General features: G+C 46.1%; 1 protein-coding gene across 6 annotated transcripts in view; it reads right to left on the reverse strand.

Moving 5' to 3' along the window:
- LOC144823747 (protein 4.1-like) overlaps positions 1-19,453 on the reverse strand; it is a 960,864-nt gene that overhangs the window by 678,761 nt on the left and 262,650 nt on the right. The window contains exon 1 of one of the 6 annotated variants that reach the window (XM_078682544.1): positions 11,924-12,128. The exons of the other annotated variants lie outside the window; for them this stretch is intronic. The gene's annotated coding sequence lies outside the window, so the exon portion shown is untranslated. Of the gene's footprint in view, positions 1-11,923; positions 12,129-19,453 lie in introns of those variants that run through there. 6 annotated transcript variants of the gene reach the window in all.

The raw sequence follows: 19,453 nt of genomic DNA on the forward strand, positions 1-19,453 counted from the left end.
CAACAGGCCCGTCACCGGTCATTCATATGCCAGTTGTGAGCACTAATATAACGGGCATTTTTCATTCTTTGCCTGGAGCTGGGAGAGAAATAGACTTTTTGATTATCTTCATCTGCAAATTCTCTAAAGACTGTCTTTTCAAACTTGTTTAAGGGTACTGCTGTTGGAGGAGAGAAGGACCGGATGTGGGAGCACGAGGCCTGACTACAGACTAAGGAACACCTGCGACATTAGCCAAGGCGAGACCACGACAGAAAAGAGCTGCAGGACGAGGCACTGTTTTCGACAACATGAGAAGAAAGGGTCGACCTGATGCCCCTGCTCGATGTCCAGTGTCTGTCGACAAGTCCCCGCTCTCTGAATTCGGTCACACGCCCGCCTATTTGAAGTCTCTCGTTCCCCTAGTTTGTTCCTAATTTGGCCTTGCTCCATCCCCCTTTTCCTCTGACCTACCCTATGGACTGTTTTGTACGCTCTTCTTCCATCTGAACTTTCTGACAAACACCTCAAAGGACACAGGGCGAAAAGGACCTTTCCGACCAGTAACGCGAGGAAAGGGTCGTGCCCTGCAACGCAGAACTTAGAACAGAGCTGGACTTGTAGCTCCACCGCCGGTGCTCAACAGCGCCAACGAAAGGCAACAAAGAATGATGAGAACTCGTTAAACTTCGAACATTTGACATCCCCAATCGCCGTTTCTGCTAGACCTCATTTCTCTCCCAGCCGCCATCGTATTGATCATGCTCCAATCCGAACCTGATAGATATATAATAACCTGCCAGTATGAAATATGCTTGCTGCTCTCGCTACAGAATCGTTTTTGTATTGCAGTCCTATGACTTTCCTGCTAAACAAATTGATCAAGGTTTATCAAATAGGCCCACCTCCTAAAAACTAGAAATGTTAAAATGTATTGTTTACAACTCTTTTCCTCTAGGGTTCCTACCGTTTTCTTTCTCATGCCCACCACAATAGAACCGAGTAGAAAATGAACCAGCAAGATGTCTTGAATATGTTAAAGGGGGGACTGTTGAAAATTAGTACGTTTTGGTGAACATTATCTGCACCATCTTGCCTCTTCCCCTGATGCCACACTTTTGTCGTGCGCGCCCGCCATTTTTTAAGATGCCCCGATCAGAGCGAACCCTTTTGCATGCTGCTGGCCCCTGACATAGCCCTTCGCCTTCACTAAGCCTGCACGCTGACCACCCCCTGCTTGCACCTGCCTTGAGTCATAAACCCCTCTTCGGCGCTGCTCTGCCCCAGGCCCTCATCCTGTTCCCAGCGCGACACCTCCCTGCTTCCCTTTCATGATCTCCGGCCCTAAGATGCAAACCCCCTTTTTCCCTGTGTGCCCGTTTTGTCTTCCCCGTTCCCAGGCCGACACCCAGCTCTGCCGATACCATTCCTTGCCCCTCCCCGTACAATAGAAAGCTTCCCCCATCAAAGGATCCCCGGGTTGATCAAAGCCCCCACTCCATGAGATCCGATCAAACCCCCCACATTCCGTGAATCGGCGGAATATCCAGCTGCGTGATACTCATCACCTGTTGTGACTAGGGTGGGGACTTCAACTGTAAATGTGTGTGGGAACGGGCCCAAAGGGGGATCTGAGGATGTCTTTCTGTACATCAAAGTATCGACGAGAATATGTTACATGCAATAAAAAGATAAACTTGTGTATAAGAGGCCAGGCCTCAGGGATGCAGTTAGAGCACCTCAGAACGATACCTTCTGTCCGTTTCGTTGTGTTCTCCTCCGGAGAGAATAAAAACCTTGTTTCCTGCTTTCCAGTCTCCAGCGCCTGCCTCTTCATTGATTAAATAACTAGAGGGTCACAGAGGCAATATCGCCGGGCAAATATCGATTGCCCCCGACCCGCCTCAGGTTTTTACAACTGTACACATTCATCAGTTAAGAAAGCACAAATGAAGCACTGCTTTTGTAATTTTGAAAGGTGATGGGAAAAAAGATTTTAATAAGATCAAAACAAATCAAGACAGTTTATTTGGTGATGCACATATAATATTCACTAAAACCCGATTTCCACACATTATCATTTGTGCGTAATACAGTTTGATCAATAAAACTGTATGTCTGCGCAAATTTAGTGACCATTTCAATGGAAATTTACTGTCTGTAAGTGACAATACACTACCACACGATGTTTCAGTTACATTAAAAACAAAGTCACCAACCTCGTGTCCATTAAAGCTAGGTGGGTCGCGTTCTAAAAAGTGGGTTACGGTTCTAAAAAGTTTGGGAAGTACTGATCTAGGATATTAGAATCTCGGTGCAGGACCGTAAGGGAACCCTTGAAGTGTATAGAGGCACCACAGTAAGAAAAACATATTTGCTATAGCCAGTACCAATTACCAGTAGCGGTAGTGTGTTCCAGAATGCTGTAGAGGTTTTGAATTTTCCCACAATTTTTCTCATATTTAAAGTGTCTTTGTTGTGTATTTTGGGCCACATGAATACCAAGATACCTGAAAGTGGTAGTTTTGCATCCTAGATCTGGTATTAGGTGGCTTATGCGCTCTCTCGCTTAGCCCACTCACTGGGTCCAGTTTAGATTTAACCCAGTTCATTTTAGGCCCAATTTCTTGAATATCTCATAGTACAGGAATCTATTGAACCTGATCCTTCGGCTATATCAATGAATCATCTGCATACATGGAGACAAAGGGCCATATGTAGGTGGGCTAATACCGGTCGGTAACTGCCGAAAATCAGTAAATTTCCTGTTACCGACCGGTATTTAGCCCTTTGCGATGTAGGAGGCGGGATTTAAGGATTCGGTAATTTACCGATTCGTTAATTTAAAGAATTGGTAAAATACAGATTACTTAATTTAAGGAATCGGTAAATTACCGAATCCTTAAATCCTATGTAGGGAGCACTCAAGGGAGTGCATTTTTGGTTTAAGGATTCGTTATTTACCACCAACTACAAGATGGTGGTAAATACCGAATACCTTTAAAAAAGCAATGTTGTCCTTTTTTAAAAGTGCCATGTGGCAGACATACATGCCCTTAGGGCATGTATGTGCGCCACATGTGCACACATGCACGATTCAAGGGTGCAACAGTGTGTCAATGTGACACCCTGCCACCCTTGAATATGCTCCCCCGATTACCGATTCGGTATTTACCGAATTGGTTATAGTGAATAGCTTCCCATTCATTCCTATGGGCCTCCAGGCCCATAGGAATGAATGGGAGGGTATTCCTCATTACTGATTCGGTAAATACCAAATCGGTAATAATGATTATTACCGAATCGGTAAAATTAACCGATTTTTTACCTAAATTCTATTTACCGACTCTTAAATACCGAATCGGTAAAATTCGGTATATAGGAATCAGTGAATAGAAATTACCTACATCTGGCCCAAAGCGATTTGTAGCTTCTACTGACACACCCTAGTCTTAAAGGAGCTATTTTATTCGGATTGCCTATGGCGAGTCACCAGTGCATACAAAAGTTGAGGCACAGGAGCAACCCTGTCTTGTGCCTAGTTTCAAATGTAAACTTTCTTGCACAGTTTGTCTTGTTTTATTCCTGGCAGTGTGTGAAGAATATCTGACCCACCAAGTATAACATTGCCAACTTCTTATGGACTAGGACTTCCCACATGTACGTCCAGCTGATTATGTCATATACCTTCTCTGTATCTGGTAGTGCTAGTGTATAATGCTCATACACCCCCTTCAAACTATGTTGGCCCCGCCCACAGTCCCCTGGATCCTCGCCCCTCCCAGGACCTACTTAACTGTATCTACAGCATGAACATAGAGACCACATACACCAGCTGTGCCGCTGGTGCAGCAAAGGCTTATCAAGGGCAAGCCATTCTGCGACCATCTGTGCCTGGACCGCTCCCAATATCTGTGCCATTGGGTGCGGATGACACTTCCACCTTGCCGGTCTCACACTAGCACACACCCCACGCATGCAAAAAGGTAGAGCAGGGGGCAGTGCCTTCTTGTAACAGGCCCCTAAAGCATGGAACGATCTCCCACAACACATCAGTCTCCTAATCTATTCTTGACGGTCATAAGAAGGTGAAGACCTGGCTTTTCAAGTAAAGCTCCAGGGCTGGCCTTGCACACTTGCTACAGAGTACCTGGATATCCCCACGGGTGATTAGTGGGATAGAAAAACACAGATAACATAATTATAGATTTTACGGAATTATACAAGGGCATCAAGAGGAAATGGTTATTGAATCCCACATCGACCAAAGCTCTGGCTGGGGGAGATTTAACATGGTGATAAGCCATCTAATGGATAGAAAGAGTAACTGCAGATCCACTTCTATCAGAGCTAGTTGAAACCTGCTCACACTATGGAGGGACCGGGCTGTAAAAGAAGCTCAAAGGCTTTTTCAACTTTCCGCACAGCAGTTAACCCGTTTCTCCTTTCAAAATAATAACATTCAAGATTACAGCACTTGCTAATAAACAAGGATTTTCAACAGGATGCTGATATTACCAAAATCAAACTTATCTGCATTTCTGAACAAACATTCATTAGAATATGACTAAATCTGTCCTGAAATGGCAAAAAAAAATATTGTAAAGGATAACAACAATTACCTACTACTATATAGCACTTCCCATGCTCAGAAAATACTTGCGGGATAGAAATTGTACTTCAAGGAAATATAATGTACCTAATTTTGAAACAATTAGGAAGTGATGAAACCTCAATTATGGGTATATGTTAGAATGGTAGCCACCTCTGAGAACAAGAAAAAGTAATACAATTATAATGGATATTAAAAATAAGATTAAGAGGCAGAACGTTACATCAATGGATTTTGATGTATTCCTAATATTTAAATATTTTTGATAAAACCATAACAAGATTATAGCAAAAAATGATGTGTACCTAGTAATGTAAGAGAAAGCAAAACAATTGTTCTGATCGTACTACAGTAAAAATGAAATGCCTAAATGCAGAAGATAAACCCTCATGATTCCCCCAATCACCTACACAGCATGTTGGGTATGTGTTTGGTATACATCATTTGAATATTTGCTCTCAATAGCTTTCTCCTTACTTTAATATTATCTTATGTCATTTACCAGCATGACTCTCTTAACTGGCGTTTGCTTCTATACTTTTTCTTCCGTCCTTTTCCCTATTTTTTGTATTTACTTGCTTCTTTATGAAGTTAATTTATTGGGCCGGCCTCATTTACAATTGATAATGTGGTTCACTGCAACAGCATACTGGCTAATTCTAGTGTTGCTCCTAATTTTCTTTTCACATTTGGGTCTCCTATACGAGACAGGCTTAGATTTAATATGTGTATTCTTGAACAAACAAATACAAAAATTGAAAACAAAAAGGCAATTTTAAGCACGGCTAATAACGTGTTCCCTTTCAACCTGCTGCACCAAAGCGTTCCAAGGTAGATAATATGGCTAAATGCGTTTGTACTGTTTTGACGGGTACTTTTTTTATTTGCACTTTGTAGCTTATCACAAACTGCTGCCAATTCTATAAACCTAGCAGTGTGAATCAGATTTGGCATACCCTGAATATTACATTAAATCACCAGGACGGCTGATATTCCTGTAGGTGGAGACTGCTGTTGACATTATTGTTTGCTTTACAAAAATGAACGGTCTAAAAAAACTGGTGTCCCTCAGGCATGAGGGTAGATGAAAGGTGATTCACCAAGCCCAATGTCTCACTTTAACAGGGTGTGAAACAGTGAGTAGCAACTGGTACGGCCAAGTGTTCGCATGCAAGAACAACACTGGTAAAGCACAAATCTTTAGCTACGGCAGGAGAAGCTTCCCTTGCTTGCAAGAACTGCTTTGAAACGTTCGAAACGTACGAATTCAATTCATTTGTACAGCCGAAGAAGAAAAAAAAGTTGCCTACTTTGGCTATATTTCTTTTGGATTGTGGAACATTACAGGCTTGTAAAGAAAAGATGGCAACGCTAGCATTTAAACCATATATGCACTTACTATATATTTTGTTGCCAGGAAACTTGGTGTCTGGCACCACAATCTATCTTAAGATTTGAGCTGTTTCACACCCAGAGGAACTCCTTGGAAAATGGGCAGACCATCTTCAGGTTTCGCAGTGTTTATTTTAATTTTAGGTCACACTATGATATTTTTAACTGTTTTAAAGCATTCTAGTACTGATAATGTAATGGTTTTAATTAACTGCACAATAAACTTTATTATGTTTTAATGAAACTTTACCAAAAAATGTTGCTTGCTTTACAGTATTGTACAAAAAGGGATTTCAATAAATAATCATTTCTAAAGGCTACATCAGCAAACATCTTAAATAAATATTATATCCTATCTGAATTACTATTGACAAGGCATGTCCCGAAATGTAGACAAACTGCAAGAATTACCAACAATTAAAGAAAATTTCATATTTACTGAACACCTAAAGAGAGTGCACTACAAATCCATGTATCTTTGAATGAAAGTTACCAACTAAAAAAATCACTGAGTTCCAGCTTGACCTATGCATCTCCTGCTGAACAAGAGGCTGGGGCAAATTAAGAACCTGCTCCTTGTTTAAAAATAAATGCATGACACATTTCTCTGCAGCTAACCCTTTGTGCATTGACTCAGAGCCAGGTGGAAGTTGGCCCAGAGATGTAGCAGCAAGCACTTTAGATAGTAGGGTGATGTACACCAAGATCAAACTTCAGCAAGCATGATCAAAGCCACTGATCTGCCTTGCATTTTGAATCTTCCGAAAAACATGTTAAAGAGCTTGCTGCACAAGAAAACAGATTGCTTTTTGCATACAATGAATCTATGAGAAAGGCCTGTGTGATGATTAAGTGTACTTTTGGAAATGTAAAACAGTCCGTAAATAACTATAAATCAAACACAAACATAAGGGAAGTGAGAAAGATGTCTGAGGTGGAGAAACACTCTCCAATATGTAGATTTAAAAGCATTGATAACAAAAGATAATGCAGCTGTTGTCAAGCCGGACCTAAAAAGCAACTCTAAGCAGAACATGAGCTCATTGCTTCTGGGAGAATGGAGGAAATGCAGTTTTTGATAGGAGTTTTACTAGTGCAGTATGAAGGCACACTGGACAATTTCCAGTACCCCGTGGTGTATCAAACGTTGCCTATGCAATCCAATCCAATCCAAAATTCTTTATTTCGGTCTATAAGACCATAAAAGATACATAAATATACATTTAACAACAATTTTGGAAACACATTACATAAAGTAATTACATGCCGTTCAAACAAGATGGGGAAAAAGATAAAACATTTCATAATCAAGGGGAAAACATACATGAATTGTTAAAAAGATCACAGTCCATATTTAAAAACAAAGTCATGATTTGAGGTATTAAGTATTTAACAGTTTTCTCCAAATGCGCCACATAGCCATAATGAATTTGGCCATGGCAAAGACTATGTGGGGCAGAGTACTAGTTCTCAAAACTCTATAAGCTTCTATGTGGCTCCTGAAACCCAAATTCCTGCATAGGGGGACCAGCCAATGTTTCCTTGGTCTATAGTTGCCTATGCATGAATGACAATTGCTAAATAACTAGCAGTTTCTTTATACACTACTCACTAGCAACCTTCAGGTTACAAAGCGTTAGTAACAGGAGCACCTATTATACAATTTAGTGGGTTGTGTTTTATTAAACTGGGAAGTCGAAGAGGCTCAGATGGGTATACATTCAAAATCATCATGCCCCATTTCTCTTGTACCACCAACTCACAGGTTGTCTGCATCTATCTGAATCTCAAGACTGGGGCACAACTATACTAAGAATGGAAGATTAAGAGAGACCAAGGTGGCTGATACTCAACTAACAAAGATTTCTTACACTGCTGGTGCTGACAGGGGTATTACATTCTTGTAATGTCAGCTCAACTGAGTTGTGTGTTTGGCTGGACTGAGGTGGGGCTGTACAAGTTTAATCTTTGCAGGACAGGTGGTGTGAAGAGGTTCCACAGTCACACTTGCTTCCTCCATTTCACCAAGGCTGAAAGTGGCAATCACCAGTGTCTCTCTAAGTGACAACAATCAATCAATCAATCAACATTCGATTAAGAGACTTAATCATAAAAACACGGATTACATTTTACAGCACCAAATTAATAAAACATACCGGATAAGAATGATAATTAACCGTCCATAGATTTACGACAACATACAGCACTTTTTTTTTTATACTGCAGTTTTAAAATGGGCAATAAAAACAACCTGGTACATTTTATACAAATTAACAAAAATAAGTAGAAAGCAATAAAGTTTGTTGTGATACTTTATTGCAAGGGCCAGGTGGGTGACTATTACTCCCATAACAGCCTGAGGAAAGCATAACAAAGAGCAGATAAAACCTGTTCTGAATATTTAAGTGAGAAACATGCAAACAAATAGGTGAAAAGATATTGAGCACAAAGATGCTAATGAAAGGACAAAGAGTCTGATGCCCTTGAGGCATATGGAAATCCTGCACATTTCAATTAAATTTACTGAATATTCAGGAACGCTGAAAACAAATACAAAGAGTTGTTTGGTGCTGCTGTTCCATTATTTTGCTATTATACTGATGTAACTTGGGGTGTAATTTCTAATAAGTGCCAAGTAAACTGTAAATGGCTTTACACACACAATTCCACATATTGCGCATAACAGTTGGACTGCCTAAAGTTTGTGAGCAAGTAAAGATGTTTTTATAGAAACATTATCTGGAACTAGGAATGTGTCTCTAGCGAAAAAGTGAGGACCAACAGAAATGTAATTTTTTTTTAACTCGCAGATAAGGGAGAACAATCGGGGTGACAAAGTAATACGTTGAAGACCATATATTAAGGTGTTTAAATAAGAGACTGAAAAAGGGGCTGGCTGGATGTGTCACAATTTAGCCCCAACCCTAAGTTTTGAGACAATCGGGGTGACAAAGTAATAAGTTGAAGACCATATATTAAGGTGTTTAAATAAGAGACTGAAAAAGGGGCAGGCTGGATGTGTCACAATTTAGCCCCAACCCTAAGTTTTGAGGGATAGTCAATCTTCAATACAAAACAATGATTCACTTGAACAAAATCTTACATACTAGAAACATTTTCATTCATTTTAATTCATAGTTTACTATCCATGTTAAGAGTCTATAGATAAGTACTAGTATAAATATCTTTTCTGCAAAAACAATGACTTATGTAAGTGTTGTTCAATGCAGAAGAAGATTACTGCGGCACAGGACTATGAAATAATGGCATAGTAATAACGCCCTGGGACATACAATATTATAATAGTGCATTTAAGCCACAAGTTTTTCGGTGTTGCACGTTGAATGCTTTTTGCAATATGCTTTTCAATGCATGAACTGACTGGCTCAAAAATTAAATACACCCCAAATAACTTTTTTTTTAAACTTATTGCGCCTCCATAGACAAATGGTTTTACTACGTTCTGGCCCATCACCAGAAGCAGCTGTGCACTCCTTCACTCAAACAACATAGGATAACGAATGTAAATCAGAAGCATATGACAAACAAGCAGATTCAAAAACACTTTCAATGAGAAACACAAAACAAATAATGGTAAGAATGTTTTAGATGACAGCGATAGAATCGCTTCTTGTAAACTATCGAAATGATGGTTTAGATTTTCATGTACAAATGTGGGACACAAAAAAGAAGGTCTGTTGACAAATCTCCACATCATAATCTGCTCTGCTGATAAACCTCGATTGAAAAACACGAGCAGACTAAGCCACGGTTAAAAATAGTAAAAACGCTAAACCTCGCATGTGTGTATCCAGCCCATTTCATAATCGCCAGGCATCACTCGGTCGTCGAGGACAAACCAATCTCTCTCTTGAGGTAGGCACAATTAAGCCATTCTTAAAAGCATAACCAAAAGGATCCCAATCACGTCAATTGTTTTTATTAAGAAAACATCCTTGATACATTGAAATGTCATTCGCCACAAATACAAGACGCTTTCCATTAAACACCTGCAATCATCCTTTCACATGGGTTGGTTATAGGGATAAACCGCTCGTTCTAAAAAAACAATTCCAGCCCAGTAACGCAGCATCACAGAAGGTGCTACTAGAAGGGAGCGCATAGGCAACCAAATCAACAGTGAGCAAGAAAAATACAAATACACACGAATATAGATAGTCATCCACGCTAAAAAAGGGGAGGAGTTCTCATTTGTATGTTCATACACCAGCAGGGGGTGGTAGGTAGGATGCAAATCCTGCACACGGCACGCACAATCCAATGTTTCAACCGTGGCGAATTAAATATGTTTTAAGAGAGTCGACAGCGTAAAAACATAGCAGTTTAAGCTAAACACAGACATAGCACTGAACGAGGCGCCGAGGGCACATGAACGCCTGCAAGGCATTGGTAAATACAACGCTTCTGGATGCTGCCAGCATCTCCCCGGGGAATCCCCGATCCTGTGTGCGCTGGTGAAGGGGAAAGAATGGTAAACAAAAGCATATGCCGCTGTCGAGAGACAACATGAAGACAAACGCCGAGGGCCCGAGCCCCATAACTGTCCTGGGAGTTTCAAGCACCGTCGGTGAAAGGCTGTGTGTGCCACGTTATAATCCGTGTTGTTGACTTCTGTTTGGATCTATCCAGCAATTATTGCCCAAAGAGCCTGCCGTTTGGACGGCGAGCATGGAAGTTTACACTTCAATGAGCTGGTTTTGACGCGATTTGCAGATCAAAACATCCACCTGTGTTGATGCGACGACCGCCTAATTCCAGAGGCTCGGCGCCTGAACAGATAATGTATACTTTACGTGCACGTATAGACAGACAACGCAAGTAGTGTCAACAGCGCTCATGGATGTCTGTTGTCAACTTCCAGTCTCAGGGTGGTGCACTACGTCAATGTTCCCGAACTCCTGTGGTGGGCCGATTTTAAGATCAAGTGGCACTGGTACTAGGTAGGTTCGGGGACGAATTAAATAAAACCTGCATTCAAACTGGGTGTCAAATGGCACACACAGTCTAAGCCCATCCAGGCAGGGAACCTTGGCGGACGGTCCGCTATGTGAGCAGTACCGGACAACGTGGGTAGAAAGACTACACACTGCCAAAGCAAAGGGGACTCTGGGGCGGTTTAGACAGAAAGGGGAAGAGGGGGAATCGGACCTCACATATGGGCAAAGAGCTCTGTGTGATACCTGCGGGCTTAGTGGGCATTCACAAGGCTAGGTCTCATCAGGCAGGCACTGGAAGCTTAGAAGGTACACACGTCTCCAGAAACATTTAGTGGCCATATACACCTCACCTTAGCCAGAGTGGCTCCAGCAGGCAAAGTTTACCACAAGCACTATGTGGAGGGTTAAGTGGGCATATACCTAGCAGGTGTTCGGTCGTGTATAGGAGGCAAACCTTGCCTGCCAATCGACTTCGGCTGGCTCACACCTCCAATCCAGTGGGAACTACCATGCACGGAGGGAGAGCAGCAGGTGCACCTCACCTGTGATGGCTGGCTGTGCTGCCACACCTCTTTGGAGTCGCCACCTCGCTCCATGCTGGGAGGACTCTGCTTCCAGTCTTCAGCGTTAACATGACAATCGAATGTCTTCAAACAACTATTGTTCTCGTTTTGATTTAATTGAACTAACTCTGGGCTGAGACGGCCAAAGGTGTGTAAAAGAAAGAAACTTCAGGCCTGTCGAGATGTGTCCTCGCGACCTAGAGCAGGGTGGCATCCTCACAGGGATGAGAAATACGTGGCCACAGATGTGGCATCGCAGGGTCCTAACCCTTCGTGATCAATCAGGTTTCATGCTCTCGGCCATATGCTCCATCATGAGGATGGAATAGCCCCGTCCAATGAGTGACACAAAGGCAGACACAGCTCCCTCCATCCTTGCCTCAACACCAGAAAGGAACAGACGGCGACGATCTCCTTACCGTTTTCCCGCCTGCTCCGTGCGGACTGCGGGAGGGAGCGCGCCGCCTGACAGCAGCACCGGGCACCGACACTGGGTGCAAGCAGAGGGCAGCCTCAACTGCCCGGGCGCAGCAGTGGCGGGTACCAGAGGCAGTAGACAGCGAGCTCTGCCCTCGCCGCCACAGTTTCTGCACGACCCCGCCTCCCCGCTCTCCCTGTCCCTTTATTCTCCCCGCTCCATAAACATTGTAGTAAATTCCGACTGGATGGAGAGGTGGAGCTCAACTCGTGACGTTGCCACGAGTGGGCGGGGCTTCGGACTGGCTGGAGCAAAAAGCCATGCAATACAATGCGCATGTACTGCTCCGCAGCACAGCAACCCGCGCGCAGAACCGTTTTAACGATGCGTTGTGAATGGGCGTGGCTTACAGCGACGGCCATGTTACGGAGGGACAACACTGGGAACACGCTGCTGCACCTTTAGCCTGACTCCAAGATGACAACAGCCGAGGACAGGGCAGACGTGAGGTGTTTGGATACACATTGATATGTTAAAAGGGATGGAAAGCAGGACAGTTGGACACAGAAGATTAAATAGCATAAAACGCCACCACCCAACATGGACACTATTTACAGACCCACCGGACCAAACTCTTATTTATAGTAAACCTGACTGATTCTGTTATAGAATGTGACAGAAGAGGCCTCTTTGTTACAGGTGATTAAAGCTTTAGGAATAGTCGTGATCCTCCGCTACCACAACACAATACACCTGGGACTGACAGTCGACCCCCACACCCTTCTACCGCCTGGGTAGGTGGAATACTCGGGGCTGCAAAACACTTTAACCCCAGGCAAGGCAACCCTTTAATCCCAGTTTGCATAGGCTAATGCCGCGCGGTGTCATCTTGGATGCCTCTTTCCTCAGTGAAAGAAAACGTTAACATATTCAAAAATGTAATCCATAAAGTTATGTTAAATAAATAACTTAATAATTTGATTATAACTATTCACGTTTATGTGTAGGTTGTGCGCACAGGCAAACTGCGATTTAATGATATGTAAATGGTTACTTCTGACTGGAGTTTTGTTCAATTACTAAACAAATTTTGTAGTCTGTGAAAAGTTTGGCGTCAACTAGAACAGCTGTTTTTAATTTTTTGTGTGAAGAGAGGGATTCCGCCTAAGCAATTTCCACGATTTGAACGTCAAAACAATACACAAAAATACAAGAAACAAATAAACACCAAATAAATACTACATTTATGAAATGTTTTCATTCACACAAAAATACCCCAAACATAATTTTAATGGGAAGGTTAAAATTTGGTTTTCATTCTAAAAGATGACTCAATATTCTAGACTTTAGCACATCACTTTGCCTTTTTTTTAATCCTATTGTATGCTGTCTTTTTGTCAGTGCATAAAAGTGCTTCAACTGAGAGCACACATTATCAATCAATTAATCAATCAATCAAACATATTTGTAGAGCGCGCTACTCACCCGCTGGGGTCTCAAGGCGCTGGGAGGGGGGGGAGCCGCTACTGCTCGAACAGCCAGGTCTTGAGTTGTTTCCTCAAGGAGAGATGGTCCTCGGTGAGCCGTAGGTGGGTGGGAAGGGAGTTCCATGTCTTGGCCGCCAGGTAGGAGAAGGATCTTCCTCCGGCGGTGGCTCTGCAAATTCGTGGGACGGTGGCAAAGGCGAGGCTGGTGGAACGGAGCTGGCGGGTGGGTGTTTAGAATGTGAGGTGGTTGTTGAGGTATTTGGGGCCCATGTCATGGAGAGCCTTGTGTGCGTGGGTGAGGAGTCTGAACGTGATCCTCTTGCTGACGGGGAGCCAGTGTAGGTCTCTCAGATGGGCGGAGATGTGGCCGTGACGGGGGATGTCCAGGATGAGTCGTGTAGAAGCGTTCTGAATGCGCTGGAGTCTTTTCTGTAGTTTGGCTGTGGTTCCAGCATAGAGGGTGTTCCCGTAGTCCAGTCGGCTGGTGACGAGGGCCTGGGTAACCGTCTTTCTGGTTTCGGTGGGGATCCACCGGAAGATCTTTCGGAGCTTGCGCAGGGTGTTGAAACAAGATGACGAGACGGCGTTGACTTGTTTGGTCATCGTGAGGGAGGAGTCCAGGATGAAGCCCAGGTTGCGTGCATGGTCCGTGGGCTTGGGGGCGGTGCCCAGTGCAGGGGGGCACCAGGAGTCGTCCCAGGCAGAGGGGGATGGTACCAGGATGAGGACTTCCGTCTTGTCTGAGTTCAGTTTCAGACGGCTGAGCTTCATCCATTCCGCGACGTCTTTCATTCCTTCCTGGAGGCTGGCTCTGGCGGGGTCGTTGGTGAGGGAGAGGATCAGCTGGGTGTCATCAGCGTAGGAAATGATGTTTAGGTTGTGTTGGCGTGCGATGGCTGCGAGGGGACTCATGTAGATGTTGAAGAGGGTGGGGCTGAGCGAGGATCCTTGAGGAACGCCGCAGATGAATTCGGTGGCCGCGGATCGGAAGGGGGGGAGGCGGACTCTCTGGGTTCTTCCGGAGAGGAACGAGATGATCCACTCCAGGGCCTTCACTTGGATTCCAGTGTTGCTGAGGTGCTGTATTAGTGTGCGGTGGCATACGGTGTCGAAAGCTGCTGAGAGGTCGAGGAGGATGAGGGCAGCTGTTTCCCCGTTGTCGAGCAGGGACCTGATGCCGTCGGAAGCTGCAATGAGGGCGGTCTCGGTGCTAAGGTTTGCTCGGAAACAGGACTGCGAGGGGTCGAGGGATCGAGGGATCTGTTTGTCTCGAGGAAGGCGGAGAGTTGTTTGTTGACGGTCTTCTTGATGACTTTGGCAGGAAAAGGGAGGAGCGAGATGGGGCGGAAGTTCTTGAGGTCCCTGGGGTCCGCGGTGGGTTTCTTCAGGAGGGCGCTGAGCTCGGCATGTTTCCAGCTATCCGGTAAGGTGGCGGATGTGAAGGAGCTGTTAATGATGTCCCGGAGTTGGGGTGCGATGATGGAGTCGGCTTTGTTGAAGATGTGGTGTGGACAGGGGTCGGTTGGGGAGCCGTAGTGGATGGTGTTAATCATGCGGGTGGTGTCTTCGGTGCTGACCGGGGTCCAGGTGCAGAGGGTGGTGGTGGGGGGCGCTGGTTCGGTAGTTGGGTGCGTGGTCTGTGCGCCGGAGCTGTTGTGTATGTCGGCGATCTTGCGGTGGAAGAACGAGGCGAGTGAGTCGCAGAGGTCTTGCGAGGGTTTGATGTTGTTGTAGCAGGCGCTGGGGTTGGAGAGCTCTTTAACGATGATGAAGAGTTCCTTGCTGTTGTGGGTGTTGTTGTGTAGTCGTTCTCTGAATGTTGTCCTTTTGGTGGTTCGGATCAGCTGGTGGTGTTTGCGGATGGCGTTCTTGAGGGCTGTCATGTTTTCTGTTGACTGGTCGTGGCGCCAGGCTTTTTCGAGGGTACGGCAGGATTGCTTGGAGTTTTTGAGGTCGTCGGTGAACCATGATGCTTTCTTGCTGCCGGGTCTGCTGGGAGGATTCTTCAGCGGTGCAAGGTCATTGGCGCAGTTGGTGAGCCACTGTGTGAGGTTGGAGGTTGCGGGCTGCTTTGTTGGAGTCCGTCGTGTTGGTGGGAGGGTTCTGGCTAAGGGAGGTGGTGAGCTGGTCTGCGGTTATCTTGCTCCAGCTTCTTCGGGGAGCCTGTTGCGGGTGGTGGTGGGTCGTGGCTCTCATGAAGTTGAAATAGACGCAGTGTAGTCCGGTGGAGTGGCTGAAGGAGATGTGCTTGCTGGAGGAGAAGATGGGGTCAAGCGTGTGGACCCGGCGTAGTGGGTGGGGGTGTTCACCAGTTGCTTGAGTCCGAGGTTGGCGAGGTTGTCCAGCAGGGTGGTGGTGTTGTTGTCGTTGTTGTTTTCCAGGTGGAAGTTGAGGTCCCCTAGGAGGATGTAGTCTGAGGAGGTGAGGGCGTGCGGGCTGATGAAGTCTGCGATGGCTTCGCTGAATTGTGTGCGTGGTCCCGGGGGTCTGTAGATGAGAGTGCCTCTGAGGGTGGTCTTGGGGTCGTTGTGTATCTGGAAGTGAAGGTGCTCGGCGGCGGTGAGGGTGTCTTCGGAGTTGGTCGTGATGCAGACCATTATGGTGTTTCTGTGGACGATAGCGATGCCTCCTCCGGTCTGGTTGATGCAGTCCCTCCGGGTGATCTTGTAGACATCCGGGATGGCTATGGCGATGTCGGGGGCAGAGGAGGCGTTCATCCATGTTTCTGTGAAGAAGGCGACGTCTGGTGATGTTGTGTCGAGGAGGTTCCAGAGTTCGACGGCGTGCCTGTGGACGGAGCGGGTGTTGAGCAGGATGCACTTGAGGTGATTGTTGTTGGTGCCTGGCCTGGCGGGTGCGGTGCAGGTTCAGAGGCAGGTGAATTTGCAGGCTTGGCAGGTGAAGGGTCCGTGGGTGCATTTTGGGGTGGCAGGCGGGGTTCCGCCCGGTGTTGAGTGCGGGAGGGTGGCGGTGTCGTAAGTCAGTCGGGTGGGCTGGTATCGTTGAGGGCCAGGGGTCCTAGCGCTGGGTGCGGTCCAGGCGCGGACAGGCGTCGACGGGCTTGCCTTTGGCGCGCAATCGGCGCGTACGCATGGACTCCGCCATTAATGGCTAAGTGGGAGGGAGGAGCAGCTGGGAGGCGGGAGCGGGACGGCGAATGGGAAGGGGTACAGAAGAAAAAGGGGCGGGGCCGCAGGGGAGCAGTGGCGGGGAGCGGGGGGGGAGAACAGAGCGGGAAACGGAGGCGAGGGGGCAAGTCACGAATACAGAAAATACAGCGACAAATACAGGCACAGAGAAACCAAAAACACGAGGGGGCAAGTCACGAATACAGTAAATGCAGCGACAAATACAGGCACAGAGAAACCAAAAACAAAGCCCAGAATACTCAGCTGCAGGGCAGCGGCGATCTCGCGGCAGTAGGGGGGAGCCTGGGCACACTCACGGGGAGTCGTGCAGTGCGAGGAGTGACCGGCCCTGAAGCAGGGTCAAGGGTCACAGCTCAGCACTGCGTGGACTCCGCCATAAATGGCCAAGTGGGAGGGAGGAGCAGCTGGGAGGCGGGGCGGCGAATGGGAAGGGGGTACAGAAGAAAAAGGGGCGGGCTGCAGGGGAGCAGCGGCAGGGAGAGGGGGGAGAACAGAGCAGGAAACGGAGGCGAGGGGGCAAGTCACGTATACAGAAAATTCAGCGACAAATACAGGCACAGAGAAACCAAAAACACGAGGGGGCAAGTCACGAATACAGTAAATGCAGCGATAAATACAGGCACAGAGAAACCAAAAACAAAGCCCAGAATACTCAGCTGCAGGGCAGCGGCGAACTCGTGGCAGTAGGGGGGAGCCTGGGCACACTCACGGGGAGTCGCGCAGTGCGAGGAGCGACCGGCCCTGAAGCAAGGTCAAGGGTCACAGCTCAGCACTGCGTGGACTACGCCATAAATGGCCAAGTGGGAGGGAGGAGCAGCTGGGAGGCGGGAGCGGGGCGGCGAATGGGAAGGGGGTACAGAAGAAAAAGCGGCTGGGGAGCAGCGGCGGGGGGAGAACAGAGCGGGGAACGGAGGCGAGGGGGCAAGTCACGAATACAGAAAATACAGCGACAGGCACAGAGAAACCAAAAACACGAGGGGGAAAATAACGAAGACAGTAAATGCAGCGACAAATACAGGCACAGAGAAACCAAAAACAAAGCCCAGAATTCCCAGCTTCAGGGCAGCGGCGAACTCGCGGCAGTAGGGGGGAGCCTGAGCACACTCACGGGGAGTTGCGCAGTGCGAGGAGCGACCGGCCCTGAAGCAGGGTCACGGGTCATCCATACTAGATTAAATTCAAATAAGCTTTTTAAGATTTTACAATAAAATTACAAAAGCACACATAAAAAAACACATGATTGTTAAGCTGGTCTTTGTTAAAAAAAATCGATAAAAAGTATACAAAAAGTGTCATTTGTAGTAAAATAGTCTAATTATAAAAATAAAACATGCCTTTAGAAGTTCATATGCCAATAGATTTTCTATATTTGAATACACTTTTCAAATAGCAAGCTATAGACCTTGTACAATTTATGTTCTCTAGGCAAAAAAAGCCTTCAACACAAACAGGGTTCTTAGTTCTGAAAATAAATCCAAAGACATCTTCAAGATAATTAGAGAACTTTCCAATACCGACAGCGTCACACTGGCCATCACGCCTTCCCAAGCCTTATGTGACTATCTAAATGCTTTCTTCATTCACAAAATGAAGGCTATCCAGAACTCCATCTCTCCTAGCTCTCATGATTGGAAATCATATCAGAAATTTACTAACTCAACAACACTGTCTAGCTTTTAAAACATGACCTCAGACCAGCTTGCAGAATTAAGAAGCAAGGTAAAAGCTGGCTTCCCCAAAGACCCCTGTCCCTCTAAGATTCAAAAAGACATTCTAGCGCAATTCCCACATACCTTTCTCTCCCTGCAAAACCTCTCCCTGGAGCAAGGGGTGGTCCCACGTGCTTTCAAAGAGGCAGTGCTAGTCCCGCTTCAAAAGAAAGCCTGAGTAGATCCTAATCTACGGAGTAATTACAGACTCATATCGCTCCTCCCTTATCCTGCAAAAGTGCTTGAAGCACACGTAACAAAACTCCTTTTCACATTCATCGAAGAGACTAATTTCTTGGACTCCCACCAGGCAGGCTTCAGACCATCACACTCAACTGAATCAGTCCTCTTAGGCGTAGTGGATGACCTGAAGGAGGGAGCAGACAGGGGGTGCACACAGGCATTGGTACTGCTCGACCTGTCCGCTGCGTTCGATACCGTAGATCACACCATATTAGCGGATACAATGGCAGTGGCAGGCCTGAGAGGCACGGGCCTGGATTGGATGATTTCATTCCTAGGGGACCGCACCCAGTCTGTAAGGCTGGCAACCTTTAACTCAGCCAGGGTCAATACCGCCTGTGGTGTACCTCAGGGCTCATACCTCTCCCCCCACCTGTTCAACATTTATATCTGCCCCCTGATTCATTCCCTCCAAGGCAGTGGAGTGAAAGTATATAACTATGCAGATGATATGCAGTTGATATTCCCGATTTACCAGATGGAGGAATCTAAGGTCTTCCAAGATACCAAGCTTTTTTTAACCCCTTCGCTGAGGGGCAAATTCCGCCGTGGTGCAAGGGGGGCTGGGTTAGGAATGGAGCTCCCGTATTAAGGATGGCTCCCGGGCGTCATAAATCACGGTGGGAGTGTGCTCATGATGGCCGGGAGCCGTCCGTCCACTGATTAATTCTCTTGCACAGGCGGGGAATTAATATGGCGTGGGTGGAGTAGCAACGTTCGGAAGGCTGCCGGCCACCATGTGCACTCAACAAGTTAAAGACTGGATGAGTCACAACCATCTCAAATTAAACTCTGACAAAACAGAGATAGTAATTTCTAATACCAGACTCCATCATTGGACGTAAGGACACTGGCCAGCTGCATTGGGCATTCCACCTATCCCTAAGAACTCGGACAAAAGTCTGAGGATCAAAATCAATGCCAACTTATCCATGCATGAGCA

This window comes from Lissotriton helveticus, chromosome 3_1 (genome assembly GCF_964261635.1).
Source record: "Lissotriton helveticus chromosome 3_1, aLisHel1.1, whole genome shotgun sequence".
In the NCBI taxonomy this organism is placed as follows: domain Eukaryota; kingdom Metazoa; phylum Chordata; class Amphibia; order Caudata; family Salamandridae; genus Lissotriton; species Lissotriton helveticus.